The sequence below is a fragment of the Globicephala melas genome, chromosome 5 (assembly GCF_963455315.2).
Source record: "Globicephala melas chromosome 5, mGloMel1.2, whole genome shotgun sequence".
Lineage (NCBI taxonomy): Eukaryota > Metazoa > Chordata > Mammalia > Artiodactyla > Delphinidae > Globicephala > Globicephala melas.
The window spans coordinates 51,776,933-51,792,765 of NC_083318.1; positions in this window are offsets into that span (position 1 = coordinate 51,776,933).

A 15,833-nucleotide genomic window follows, 5' to 3' on the forward strand; every position below is an offset into this window, starting at 1 on the left:
TGATTGTAAGTCACCAACACTTTGCAATCAGTGTGTTTACTACCCTGTTACTGACTTGAGGGCTTTCTTTCACAGGCACCAGCTCTCTGCCTGGTACCCTGCTCGACCTTGGATACAGTTATTAATGTGGTCCAGAAAAGGACAACAAAGCAGAAACTCCCAATTATGAGGCTGTGACCTAGGGGTTAAGGGACCCTGGGAAGGGAAGGGTATGTTGGGAAGATAAGGGGTGGCTTCTAGGAAGAAGGAACAATTGGTCTGAGTCTTATGCATTATTAGGAATTAACCAGGTAAAGACGGAGGAGGAGAAAGCAGTTCCAGGATGAAGGACCATCTTACATAAAGGCTGGGAGATCAAGGGCCCGGAAAGCCCCAGATGCCTTTCATTTGGGTTCAGGAGCAAAATTACAGAATTAAATTAAAAGCCTGATCTCTCTTTCTGGGGGGAGGAAAGGCTGAGGATGGAGATAATAAGGGGGCAAGTTGAATTTCTTTTTCTTAGTGTTCCTTTCACATTAACACAAATAATGTCTGTGTGCGTGTATATACTTGCATATATACAGCCTCTTCCAAACCCTTTAAGAGGCTTATGAAATGTGTCCCCCCTCCCCCCATTTTATAGATCAGGATCACTTAGCGGCCAAGAAGTAAGCTGGTCAGGGTCTTAGATGTATGTCTGCAGAGCCCACCCCTTTGGTATTATGTCACTCTGATATATTTCTGTTTTCTCAGGAGGAGAGAGGGAAATAGGAGAGAGATGGAGAAGAGGAGAGACAGGGTCCAAGAAGAGGAAAGGCTATGTGAGGGTTTGGAGAAAGTCTAAGAGAAGATGGGACTTTCACCCCTCCAAGATCCTTCCGGGCTCTGCCCTGCTGTCTGCTCAGCCCTGGCTCAAGCTCCAGGATGCGTGCAATCCTCCCTGTGGCCACACTGCAGAGCTCTGCTAGCACCAGAAGCCCGAGGCTGGCTCTGGTTTGCTTTCCCAGGTTTTTCTGGACCATCTGCATCCCCCACACAGCCCCCTTTACACCTGGCACTAGACAGGGCTCTTTTACTGGTGAGATCCAGCAACTGACCATCCAGTCAGGCACAGCCCTGGCACAAAATAGGCACTAAATGAATAGCATTGCTAGAACTGAACGATCACGGTGGAGCCGGCCACTGGTGAGGCTAGAGGTCCTAACACAGAGGATGGGATCTGAGATACTGGAGAAACATTTCTTGGCACCAAACGCATTGGACAGTGCAGCGGGCTAAATGGCGAGCTGGAGATGGAGTCCCCTGACCTATTTCATGGAGTCCCTTTCCACAGCCCTTCTCTGCGCTTCAGGCTTCCCCCGCCATAAAAGCAAGGGCTCTCTGATTCAGGAAGCCCCTCCTGGCTCTGCCCACCCATGACTCCATAAATCAGATTCATTCAGAGGTGAGAGGATTTCACTGTACACGGGTTGTGCTGCAGAGATGTGTGTGGAGAGAGTCGTTTGCTCAGACAGGGTGGGGTCAGGATCACTAATTTCCAGAGGCAACGGGCAGCACGTTAGGATCTTGCTGTTTCTCTTGCTGGGGAGGCTGGACTCAACTTGGCAAGTTCAGGGATAATGGGTTATCTCTGAGTTTCCATTTCCCTGATGAAACAGGTGGCCTCACCGGGCACAGCTAACCCGCTTGCACCCCTGAAACTGAGAGTCAAGGCTCCCCTTTTGAATCATTTTCAACTGACCGCCTTGACTGCCCCTTTGTTTAACTTCACGTCAGACAAGTTCCATGATGCACTTGCCGGCCATGTCCAAAAGGGCCGGGAAGCAGGTTACTGAGGCCGAATGTTTGGCTCCTATCTCCTTTCACAGGTACAGATAATGGAGACGCAGAAGTGGGCAGCATACAGCGTACCATGTTATCTGGGTGCTAACTATTTAACAACGTAATAGATTATTTCGATAATTTATTACTAGAAGGGTGGAGTGATGAACACAAGCGCGGGACACAGGTTCCTTGGGTGGAAATCCTGACTCTGTCACAGCTATGTGACCTGGAGCCGGGTCCTTAACCTCATTGCCCTATCTGAAAAAATGGGAATCATAAAATGCCCTCAGGTTTTGAGGGGATTAAACGAGTTAACCCAGGTAAGGCACTTAGAACACTGTTCCACTGGTAACCATAACGGGGGGTGGGGGGAGGGATAAATTAGGAGTTTGGGATGAACATATACACACTACTATATATAAAATAGATAACCAACAAGGACCTACTGGATAGCACAGGAAACTCTGCTCAATATTCCGTAACCTAAATGGGAAAAGAATTTGAAAAAGCATAGATACATGTATATATATAACTGAATCACTTTGCTCTACACCTGAAACTAAGACAACATTGTTAATTAACTCTACTCCAATATAAAATAAAAATTTAAAAAAGAAAAACACTGCTCCATAAACATTAGCCATTGTTATTATCCGTAGCATGTAGGGGACTTGCTGCCAATTATAAAGACTAGCCCAATTCAGGTCTTGTTCTCCGGAGGTCACAGAAGGTAGTTACTGAAGCCTATTTCTCCTTCCAGGGTCTCACATAACTCAGGTTGTCCTGCGGAGACAGAACAGGAGATACCTTGGGGATGCCAAACCTCTCACTTTCCTACCACAGGGACTCCCAGAAGGAGAGCTGTTTTGGAAACTTTTTTAAAATTTATTTTTGAAAGTGAGGTATCACCTGCATATAGTAAAGTGCATACATATGTTTACACCCATGCAACCACCACCAGGATCAAAATGTAGAACATTACTATCACCCTGTAAATTTCCCACCTGCCTCATCTCAGGCAGGTGGCCTCTCCTCCAGGTACTGTTCCTTTCTGACTTCTAATAATCATGTATTAGTTTCTCCTATTCTTGAGTTTCATAAAAATGGAATCATATCTGTAGTGTGCTGGTGAATGTTTGACAACAGGCTCTCCAAAATTTAAAAAAAAAAAAGCCTGATTTGTAGCCATTTTCCCTGGCTATCACCACCACTGATTTGAAGCCATGGGGGTGAGGTCCTTGAACAGAGAGCTGGGAATCAATGTGCAGTAGAACACAATTCTATAGTATTTTCACCATGTAGATACAAAAGCTGTAAATAGCCTCAATTACATAGATAATAGTAAAAATGTAGCAAAAGAATTAGGAAGTGAAAGTTCTGAGTATTTATTACATTTGTCTTAAATATAATATACTTAGCTGTGTGTTTCTATAATTTAATTTTTAATAAAGCCTCCATTTAACAACGTTTATTTATTTGGCTTACAAAATCCCTGAAAACATAATAATCAGTTCTCATGAGCTATTATGAGCCGTCTTTGGCCCACTACTGAATCATACGCTATGTACTAATCTTTTGTGTCTGGCTTCTTTGCCTCATCATAATGTCTGTGAGTTTCATCCCTGTCACTCTGTGTATCAATCTTTTTTTTTTTGTATTGCTGTGTAGTATTTCATTGCATGAGTATTCCATAATTTACTTATTCACTGCTCTGTGGATGGTCATTGGGTTATTTCCTGTTCCCTGCTACTAATTAGTAAACTGCTATGATCACTCACATACATATATTTTAATAGATGCGTGCCTTTATTTACTTATTTCTCTTGGATATGTACCTAGGAGTGGATTTGCTGTGTCTTAGATAGGCATGTTTGTCTTTAACATATCATGTCAAATAGTTTTACCAAGTGGTTGAACCAGTTTACCCTTCCATCTGCAATATTGGAGGGTTGCATTGCTCCACTTCCTTGCCAACACTTGTTATAGTCAGTCTTGAAAATTTTAGCTCTTCTGGTAGACGTGTAGGGATTAATTATCTCATAAGGATTTTAATTTCTATTTCCCTGATAGGTAATGATGTTGAGTTGTTATTGGGTTTTGACTGTCTTTATTCCTCTGTTTAAGAGGCATAAATTCATTTTTAGGAATTGTTCCTGGGATTATTGGTGATCTTATTCAGCTCTGCCAGAGGCACTGGCTGCTATTCTGGGATTTAGGTTCCTTTCAAGGAAAGTGAGCATTGGATATTTGTTAACAACTTGGCTGTCACCAAAGGGACTATTTGTGACCAGAGCAACAGATCCTTAAAGCCAACTTAGGGTGTCTCCTGATGGCCCATGAATCCCCTCAGGTTGTGTCTCTGAAAGGAAAGGAACCCCCAGGCTGCAGAGTGCTGCCCTGGAAGGCACATGGGATTTAGAACCAGGTGACCTGAGGCTCTGGTTCTACTTCAGCCTTTTTTAGCCACAGGACTTTGGGAGGTCATATAACCTCCGAATCCTCAATTTGCTATGAGTCAAATAGGGTAGGAGCTGTTGAGGGGCTCCAACGAGGCATGAAAAACCGCTGTAAAACAGTGGGTAGGTGTTAATTCTAAGTCAGTTTTGTGGGGGTCAGCAAAGCGAGGCAGGGATGCTGGGGCTGCCTCTCAGGGCTCCCTGAGGGAAGCAGCCTGCCCTGGGAGATTCTTAGCTGGGTTTTGTGTAATGAGCCCGCATCCTGGTTCTCAACCCTGACTGTGGCAATTACTGAGGCAGGAGGAAAGCTGACTTCGACAGTGCTGCCTGGAAGCCTCCAGCCTCCTGCCAAGTCCAGGCAAGGGACAGGCAAAATGGTGTGCTGTTGTACAATGGGAAACCATGCCCCAAGGAGTCAGGGTGTCCATGGAGAACGGGAGGAGAGGATGCCCTGAGGTTTCGAACACACTGCGCTCTACAGAAAGATGAACTCCAGTGGCTTGATTTTGGCAGGTACTCAATAACAATGGAAAGTTTGACTTATTTTTTAATTCCAAAAATCATAAATGCTAATTGAAGGAAAACTGGGAAACATAAGAAAGTATAAAAAAGAAGAAAAAAAATTACCACAATCCCATTTCCAAAGTCAATTATTGTTAGTGTTATACATGCACACATCTGTTCCCAATTAGCCTTGTAATACGCCATTTGCAACTCCTTAATATCATGGGGGTTTGTTTGTTTGTTTGTTTTTTGCGGTACGCGGGCCTCTCACTGTTGTGACCTCTCCCGTTGCGGAGCACAGGCTCCGGATGTACAGGCTCAGCGGCCATGGCTCACGGGCCCAGCCGCTCCGCGGCATGTGGGATCCTCCCGGACCGGGGCACGAACCCGTGTCCCCTGCATCGGCAGGCGGACTCTCAACCACTGCGCCACCAGGGAAGCCCCTAATATCATGTTTTTAATGGTTGCATTGCATTCCATTTGGTGGATATATAAACATTTCTTTAACCACAAAGTGGTGTTTTTCATCTGCCTGTCACTTAATATCTTCTGGATACTTTAAGATTTACCAATCTGGCACAGCTTAGTGTGCTACAAGAAGGTGCCAGAACCTGCTTAGTTATCACGTTTTGAACATTAAATCTCCCACCACAAGCAGGACTGTCTGGCTAACTTGTTTATGGACAAGGAAGGGACCCTGAAAGTAAACAGGGTCCCAAGTGGGACTTTACATTTCTAAAATATATAATAATGTTAGTTCATTATTCCTTTATCATTCATTCAATTTCCTCTCATTCATTCATCATTCCATATTTTTTTAGAGCTAGATATCTCTCTGTTCTTGACTTAACTCTGCCACTTATCTGCTGAGAGACCTTATGCCAATGACCTGTGTTCTCCTGGCCTTTGTTTTCCCATCTATAAAATGGGTAACAATGCCAGTCAAGGTTGTTGTGAGGACTAAACTTAATTAAGGACATGGGCACCTTTTCCCACCTGACCTTAAGCAGCTGAGCACCGTGGGAGGCACTAATGAATTAGGTTTATAAAAGCAGTTTTGTTGAGGAGTGGAGGAAGACGCAGAGAATGCAAGCGGTGGAAAGCAGGGTCACTCATAAGATCAGAGCTGGAGCCAGAAGAACATGGGTCCTGGTTCCTTCCAGTGGTCTGAAGTGACTCTTGTGGGTTTGTCTTGTGGAGTTCAGAAGGCCACGTAAATATTTCTGACTCCTTACCGTGCCCTTGTGTGGGGAGGTCAAAAGTAATTTGAATGTCAGAGCTGCCCTTAGCAAAATGACACTTAAGATTCTTAATTTTTTCTCTATCACTTTTCCAATGTTTCTTTACTTCGGAAGTTTTTGTTCCGTCTAGCTGTTGCTTTCTGATTCTTTGCAGTGCTTTTCTCTAAGAATGAAGGCAGAGGCTCTTTTGAGGTCTCCAACACTAATGATGTCACTTTAGTGACTTCCACGGGCCATTAGGCAGCCAGTAGTAACATTTATGTCCTTGCTACCAGCGGGACACGGAATATGGGGAGCAGGGGAGAGGAGCCATTCTCTTCTGCTGGTCTGACATTCATCACTCTTCTAGAAACAGAGGAGGCATTGTTAACTGAAGCTCCCACCTGACACCAGGACTTCCTGGAAAGATGAATGTTCTCCTTAACATGAAACAAACAAACAAACAGAAAACTCCACCTCGTCCTTCCCGGAAAGAAGCCCAAGATGTGCCCTTGTACTTACTCCCCCTTGCCCCTGCTGCCCCTATTTCTGCCACTCTGTTTGAAGAAGGATTTCTCCGTTTCTACCACGAAGAATGCTCGTTATCCGGCATGTTGCAGAGATTGAATATCCTTCGTGCATGGATCCTTTTGACTACTCAGAGGCATTGGGAAACTGATACCTGCCATCTCCATCACCTTCTGCATGGTGACGTCCACACGGCTCACCTTCCTCACTCCTTAACTCACCTCTTCACCCACTGCCATGTGGGCTTGGCGCTTGGCCCCCTGCCGGATCACAGTGTCAGCAGACCCAGTGGTCACTCTTCTGTCCCTATCCCACCCGCCATCCCTCTGGCCTTGGGTGCCTTTGACCATCCCTCTGTCTTGAGAATTTCCATTTCTGAGGCTTCCTGGTCGCAAACACTCCTCCTTCCTCTTGTGTTTCTGGCAGATTCTTCTCAGTCCCCTTTGTGAATTGCTCTTTTCTCTGTTCATTCTTTATACTTTATATCACTGGTTTTCAAGCATTTTTTCTTTTGCAGTGGAAACTTTTTGTTTTTACAAATGAACTTTTATGTAAAACCAAGCGTCATATAAAAAACAGAAAATCACAACTGCTGGGCTTCCCTGGTGGCGCAGTGGTTAAGAATCTGTCTGCCAATGCAGGGGACACGGGTTCAAGCCCTGGTCCAGGAAGATCCCACATGTCGCAGAGCAACTAAGCCTGTGCACCACGACTACTGAGCCTGCACTCTACAGTCTGCGAGCCACAACTACTGAGCCCCTGAGCCACAACTACTGAAGCCCGCATGCCTAGAGCCCGTGCTCTGCAACAAGAGAAGCCACTGCAATGAGAAGCCCACGCACTGCAACAAAGACTAGCCCCCACTCGCCACAACTAGAGAAAGCCTGCATGCAGCAACAAAGACCCAACTCAGCCAAAAATAAATAAATAAATAATAATAAATAAATAAGTAAAAAAAAAAAATCACAACTGCTGCGGTTAAAATAGAGATGGTTCTTTGAGGCTATTGGTACTCCCTTCCCCTGTCTCCTCTCCCAGAAAACCCGAGGGCACCTCTCCAGACCCTGGGGCTCCGGGAAGTACAATGTGCAAACCGCAGCCTTGAATGCTAGGTTTTCCAGGCCTCTGACTTGGCCTCTTCACATCACCCTCTACTCACTCTCTCTGGATGGTCTCATCCTTCCCAAGAGTAAAAATCACTCTCCTTCTTCCGAATGTGGTGTGTGTGGAGGGCAATAAAGAACACCCAAATGCTTCTTTCAAGCAATTGAGAAATGAGCTGCAGGAGACAGGGAACAAAAGCTCAATTTCATTACTGGTTTTAAATCTGCAGCCAAATGGGCTTGCTTTCTTCCCAGAGCTAACTTGCCCACCAGTTCTGGGCTATGCTGGACATTTGCAAGCATTTCTGCCTGGCTGGAGAGGGTCCCGAATTCCTCCAGCATGGCTACTCCACAGGAGAAGCTAGAAGGGGTGATATTCTCCCAAAGGCACCAAAGAAAAGGTCACTTCTCTTCCCAAGAGGAAGAGTCAGGAAAGAGTGGGGACAGAGACCAGGCATATTACCCTCCACCAAAAAGGTGGTTCCATTCCCTGGGTGCTTTGTAATTTGTGGGGTACTAAAGCATTGGGGGTCAGTGATGTTAGGCGTGGCCATACATGGAACAATTCTGTACAGTAAAGAACTCACCTTAATTCTGCAATGAACCTCCAATGTCCCACCAGACATTCTTACAGGTGAATGATGGTTCTAAATAGCCACATCTGGAACATGCCTGTTTTTACATAACTGAAGTTATTTTTGCAGAGTCTGATATACACTTTATACTAAATGTTCTAAGAAAGCAAATACTATGGGAATCCAGTGCTGATTACACTGTGGTGGATTGAGAACTTATCTGAGGGTTTTTATGATAATGACTCATAGTATTTTCATCAGATACAACACTGTCATTGTCACCACTGTATCGGCCAGTATCTATGGCTGTTGCATTCTCTGTGTTTCCACATATCGGTATAAACTTCTGATGGCCTCCCTTTTGGCTTCTGGTAATTTGTGCCCAAATATTTACATGTTAAAATGCATCCTATTAAATTTTATTTATTAAAATTTATTTACTTATTTATATTAAAATTACCCTTTTTTTCTCCATTGCAGTTAGAGTGATTTTTTAAAGTATTTTTTTCTTAGGTAGGTTATATTACCTATGCATTCTGTATCAAGATAGCAAAGGCAGTGTTACAAATTATTTCTTTAGAAAATGAGGCATTGTGTCTGATATTGGCCTAGTGGAGGACGCTCATGGAAACGTGAGGTCAGAAAAACCTCATGGTGATTTTTAACATAAAACGTCCCCATCCCAGGAGGGCTGAATCAAAGCCCTCAGGAGAAAGACCAAGCTTCCTCCCATGCTTAAAGGCCCCTCCACGATTTGGCCTCTGCTGACCTCTTCACCATCCTATGCTCTGGGCTGGCTCAGATCCAGGAAGTTTTCTGGAGGTGCCATGCTGTCTCTCTCCTCCTGGACTTTGCACACCCTTTGTCTCCCTTACTTCTCTGAGAAGCGCCCCTGACACCCCAGAGTGAAGTAAGAGTCCCTGCTCTGGGCTCCCAGGACACTTCTTACCCTGTGTTGGCTTCTCTTTGTTTGCTGCCTCTGCCCCGAGATCTTAAGTTCTGCCAAGGGAAAGACCATATTCTTTTGGCCTCTAGTCCTAGTGCCTGGCCCAGGTTCAAGCATAAGGGAAGCATCCCTTCCCTTGCTGCCCAGGACAGGGATTAGGACATACATCTTCACACCAAAATAAACAGCATTTACTTGAAAAGCTGTAAGTCTCTGGTCCATCGAGCACTAATGGGGACAAATGGTGGTATCGACCCCATCAAAGCAAAGGTGATTGGGAGATTGGGATTGACACGTATACACTGATGTGTATAAAATGGGTGACTAATAAGAACCTGCTGTATTTAAATTGAAAAAAAAAGCTAAGGTGAAATAAAGGTCTCTGGAAAAAGGAAAACTCTCCTCCCAAGATTATCTTGGGAGACAGTGTCTTTTATTCATTAGTGTCTCTGCCAGAAAATCAATTCTAAAATTATTCATTGAGTCAGATCAGGTCATTTAGAAAGCAATCTTCGTAGAGCGCAAAGCTTTATCAAAGTTGACATTCTTCCTGATATCAGAGCAGATTAGTTTCATAATTTAATACTTAATTTGTCCACAAAGCACAACGATGAAGATGTCCCTGCTTCCTGAGTACTGAGGGGAATGAAAGGCCTTTTGGATTGATTTTACTCTCCCAATACCTTATCAAGTGAATAAAACTTGAAAGTAATAAAAATAGACTCATGGAACAATGCTCATTGTGGTTTACAGTTCTAATCCCTTAATTATCAGCAGCTTAACTGCCTTTCCTGACTTTCCTTTGACTTTCTTCTTCCCCCTGAATGACTGGGTGCACTCATTGACTTGGAGACGTTGGAAGGAAACTTAGAGGTTGTTTTTACCTGTCAGAGCAGGTGGGTTAAAGAACACGAAGGTGAAGCAGGTACACCCAGGTTCTGACCTCAATTCATTAGCTGATGGCCTTGGAGGGGACCCCGCACCTCTCTGACGCTTGTTTTCTTCACTGATAAGTTAGGAGTGGAAACGCCTGCTTTGCAGAGTTGTTGGGAGGATTGAATGAGTGATGACTGAATGGCCCCTGAAACCAAGGAGATGCTCAGTAAAGGGTAGCCCCCTCCCCACAGGGAAGGGGTACACATCCACCGTGCTTTCCTTCTCTCCTGCTCTGTAAGAGTTATCTTTAGCCTTGGACCCCAGTGGAACATCTCACTTCTCCTTTTAATTAGATCCCTTGGGTAGAATTTGGGTCCTTCTCAGAAAGTCTCCAGGGTGTTAACTGCATATTTATCTCAGCGGGATTAGGGAGATTATGGTGTTTAATGAAAACCACGCATATGGCTCAAAGGGCGGCAGGGCCAAGGAGAAATTGTCTTCACTGAGAGTTGGAATTTGGGGAGCTTTGCCTTTTATAAAGACCTCAATTCTCTTCGCAGAGAGAAGCCGACTCTACAGTTCGCCAGGCCTCAAAGCACTGTTAGCATTTTGGTCTCACGAGTTACCTGGTGCCATGGGCCAGGATGAGAGCTCTTCCCTGCGGATTTTCAGCAGTACGAGGACAGAGACCATGTCTGTCTCTATATTTTGGTGTCCCCTGGCAGTGCCTGATGCCAGGAAGTGTTCAAAATACAACTGTCAAATGAACTATTATATCTATCTCACCCATTCATGGAATCATAGTATTTTTTTTAATTAATTAATTAATTTTTTATTTTGGCTGCATTGGGTCCTCATTGCCGCGCACAGGCTTTCTCTAACTGCGTCGAGCCGGGGCTATTCTTCGTTGTGGTGCGCAGGTTTCTCATTGCGGTGGCTTGTCTTTGTTGCGGAGCATGGGCTCTAGGCTCCTGGGCTTCAGTAGTTGTAGCGCGTGGGCTCAGTAGTTGTGGCTCGTTGGCTCTGGAGCTCAAGCTCAGTAGTTGTGGCTCACGGGCTTAGTTGCTCCATGGCATGTGGGATCTTCCCGGACCAGGGCTCGAACCTGTGTCCCCTGCATTGGCAGGCAGATTCTTAACCACTACACCACCAGGGAAGTCCTGGAATCATTGTATTGAAATTGACTTGTTCTTTAGTCATACATCATCAGTAATTTTACATTCTCCAAAGCTTTCTGTAGCTCAAAGAATTTTCCATGTGTTAACCTGACAATGGCTGGTGAAACTTCTGCATTTGGGGATCATCTACATATAGAACCCAGCTCATTTCTGCTTTAGTGTATTTCACGGGTCACCCTTGATAAGACACCTAAGGGAGTTGCGGGAAAATGTGTGCCCATGAGAAAGTCAGTTAAAGCCCCAGTGGAAAGAATTTACCGACCTGCAGTAATTCTGAGGTCTGAGGGCAGTCTCAAGTCTCTCCCTTCCTGAAGCCAAAGCTTGCTTTTCCAACTTTCTCAATGCTTTTGTAATGGGTTTTTGTTGCTGTCGTTGATGTTGAAATTCCTAGAGAAATACTGGCCACTCAGATAACTCTCTAAAGCACTTACTTTGGTAAATGAGAAAATCTGAGAAGTGTCTCTTTTTGTGTTGATTTTACCAGATTTATACCTTGGGAAGGCACTGGGTAGAATTGGAATAGTTGGGGAATCAAATATACAGTGGCTGGAACAACATTACTATTATTACCAGCTCTAAATTACTGTGATTGTTTTCACTTGATATACTACAGGAACATCTCAATTAACTGGACATCAGCCTTCCTGGAACTTTGAGTAATTTGATGAAAGGCAACACAGCAATAAGACTTAACCAAATTCCCGTAGGGGTGTAGAGCTGTGCTCTATGTTCAGTGCTTCATTTTGCATATTACTATCATCAATATCTACTCACAGTATTAAATAATGAGAAGTAATGTGAACCAGGGTGCTCTTGGGGCTCTATAACTCCCCAAGAGAACTTTCTACAGTGATGGAAATGTTCTAAAATGGCATTGTCCAATACAGTATCTGTGCTTACTGGGCACTTGAAACGTGGCCAGTATGACTGAGGAACTGAATTTTTAATATAATTAAATTTAAATGTAAATGCACATTTAATTTAGTTATTGGAAAGCCCAGCTCTATAATATTTTGAGTCAAAGATACATTTTCTATTATGAAGTATTTTTAAATATTCAGCAAAGTACAGAGGGTGCTATAAACCACCAACTGGAATACACACAGAGTTAACCTTTTGCTGTATTTGCTTCAGATATTTTTAAAGAAATAAAATATTAAAGATACAATTGAAGTTTTCTTGGGCACCCCACCCCACGTCATTCCCAGAAGCATGTGTATCCTTCCCATCCATGTTTTTATAGTTTAACTATTTATCAACACTATGTAGCATTATTTGAGTGTTTAAACAATTTAATAAACAAATGGCATTACACTGTATATACCATACTGAAACTTGCTTTTTTCATTTATCAGTATATTTTTGAGCCCTATCCATTGTTGATATATGAAAATCAGTTTCATATATAAATCAATTTCATTCATTTTAACTCTTCTGGAAAGTTCTAGTTTATAAATATACCACAATGTATCTATCCAGTCTCCTAAGGATGGTAAATTTGGGTTGTTTCTAACTGCTGTCTTTGTTACAAACAATACTGTGAGGAACCTTCGGTATATTTTTTCTTGGGCTTATGTGGGAGAGTTTCTCTACAATCATTTATATTTGTTATGATTACTGATATGTGTGGACTTGTTTTTATTAGCTTATTTTATGTCTTTCGTTTCCATTCACCATGGGTTGTTTTTGGTTCTCCACCTATCTCTTTACCATTCACCTGTTTAGAAATTAAACATATGATTTCTATTCATTTGGTGGTTGTTAGCAAGCATGATCAAAGATTTAGATCTAATATCCCCATCATTTTTTCAAACAATACATGGAACTCAGAGTGCTTTAATTCCTAAAACCCTCTCTCATCTTCTCTACTATTGTTGGGTAGTATTTTAGTTCCACCTTAAAAAACAAAAACAAAAATCTCCCAGTTGGCTATCATCATTGTTTTTATAATTTTATAGTCAGTATTATTTAGATTTATTAAATTTTTCATGAATTTCTTGGCTTACCATTGTGTTTTGCATCTCACCCCTTTCTTCTGGGTTGAGTTTCTTTCTTGCTAAGGTATTGCTTTTGGTATTGCTTTTAGTAAGGGGATGTTACAGTAAATCATCTTAGACTTTCATGTCTAAAATATCTTTATCTACTCACTCCTGCATAATGATTTGGCCTGGACTCCCAGTAGAATCTGCTATTTCCTCTCTCCCTTCTCTTCCTATTAAATGTATGTTGAATTTTTTCATCCTAAATTATGCATCTCAGTTTCTTTCATACTTTCCACCTCTTTATTGCTGCAGCTACATTCTAGATGCTTTCCTCAGATCTATCATTCAGTTCCTTAGTTCTCTCTTCAGATGAATGTCCATTGAATTTTTAATTTTAGTGACTGTTTTGGGTTTTTTTTTTACATCTTTATTGGAGTATAATTGCTTTACAATGATGTGTTAGTTTCTGCTTCATAACAAAGTGAATCAGTTATACATATACATATGTTCCCATATCTCTTCCCTCTTGCGTCTCCCTCCCTCCCACCCTCCCTATCCCACCCCTCCAGGCGGTCACAAAGCACCGAGCTGATCTCCCTGTGCTATGCGGCTGCTTCCCACTAGCTATGTACCTTACGTTTGGTAGTGTATATATGTCCATGCCTCTCTCTCGCTTTGTTAGTGACTGTTTTTTATTCTGTAAGTTCAGTTGAATTTTTTTAAAAATTTCACAGTTCCTCCCTTAGTGTCATGTTTTTTCATTTTATTTTCTTTCTTACTTTCATATATGCTATTCATTTATATTATTGCACGTTTGAATGGTATGATTTTTAGGCCTCTTTGAGATAGCTTTATATCTGTAGTTCATGGTTCTGAATTTTGTTGCATTTGTTGTGTTTGCTGATTTTCTCCCAACAGTTATTTACTTCATGGGATTAGTAATTTTTTGTGTGAGCTCATCTTGAGTGGGAGTGGTTTTCCATGAAACACGTGTACTTGGTTGGGATTTTACAGATTCCAGACCAGTTTTATGGTAGTTGCTCAAAACAGGTTCTTGTGTCTCTTTGGTAGGTATGGATTCAGATCAGATGCGTGTGCAATGCTGGTTGTTATTCTGCTTTCTTTAGGGTGGTTCCTTTACTTTCCATGGCCCTGAAAGATGGTCAGCTTCCTTATGCAACCCTGGCCAATAAAAGGACTTCTTATGTTGCTTGTTTCAGGGACGGAGAGCCTTCGTGGCTTCTGGCTTTACTTGCGGGGGGGCTCAGTTCTAGCTCCCCACTTCTCATGGGCTGAGATTCTGGGTAGTTGTTGTATCAACAGTCTCTGTAATATTTACCTGGTTCCAATACCCACATGGACTGTTTCTTTTTAGTGCCTCCTCCCTGCTCAGGAACCTGGAGATATTCTTTTCTTGTTTTCAAGCTTGGCCACAGATTTTAAAAATTTCAGTATCTGGTGGATTTGTTCTGTTTGAGAGTTACCTTTATATGCTGAACAGGCTGTGTTAACTCCCACACTATGTTACCCCATATGAGAAAATTTTACAGACAAAAAGCATAAGCACTTGTAAGGCACTGCATGTTGTGTAACAGGCACAACGAAAGACATTGTCAAACCCCAAGCTGAAGAATTCCTTGGTCATTTCGACAACTCGAGGTCTCTCCACACTGCACACTGAACTTACCTTCCTCTCTTCTCCTCAGACAAAAATCTGATAATTCCAAAGTTTGATTAAAATTATTTTTGAATTACTTACATGCCTGTTCCATTGCTAATCCATGTGAATGAAGAAAACAGAGGTGGCTGGGTGCAAGTAAGGTTTGATAATATTAAATGAAGAAAAAGAAAAAGGAAAATGTAACTTATAAAGAGGTTCTCAACCTCATTTATAATCAGGGACATTCACAATAGAACCAGAGGGAGATACCATTTTACTCTCATGAGAATGGCAAAAATTCTGGCAACAACCTGATAATACCAACCATTGGCAAGGATGTGGAGTACCATTGGCACCCATACGTTGCTGATGGGAGTGTTAATTAGTACAACCACTTTGGGTAACAGTTTGGTATTATCCGTTACAGGCAAAATAGAGAAATTCTATCTGCCCTTCTAGAGAAATTCTTACACAGGTATACCTGTAACTTGAAGAGAATGGTCATACTAGGATGGATCGAAACAGCCCCAAACTGGAATCAACCCAAACGTCTAAAACAGTAGAATACATTTTATGTTCTTCTTGCAACGGCATTCCATACAGCAATAGAAGTGAAGGTAGTTTACAGCTGTGCATTACAACATGGATAAATCCTGCGGTCAGAATATGATTGACAGAAGCAAGTCACAAAAGGACATGTAAAAAATGTGTCATTTATATAAAGTGCAAAATCAAGTAAAATAAACTGTATTCCCACCCAGCAGTTCTTCTGTGTTCCTCACTCCTTCTGTCTCTCTCCCCTCCCGTCTTGAGATAACCTTGGAACAAGGTCTTATTTTGCTAGCACCAGCCAGCTCTGAGTGGTGCTACACTGTGTGCTTCTGGTTTCATTTGTTCATCCATCCATCCAACAAGCAGTAAGTGCCAACTGCATGCAAGGCACTGTTCTTGGTGCTGATGGCTAAACAGACAAAAGTCCTGCTAACATTTTTTTGGGGGGTG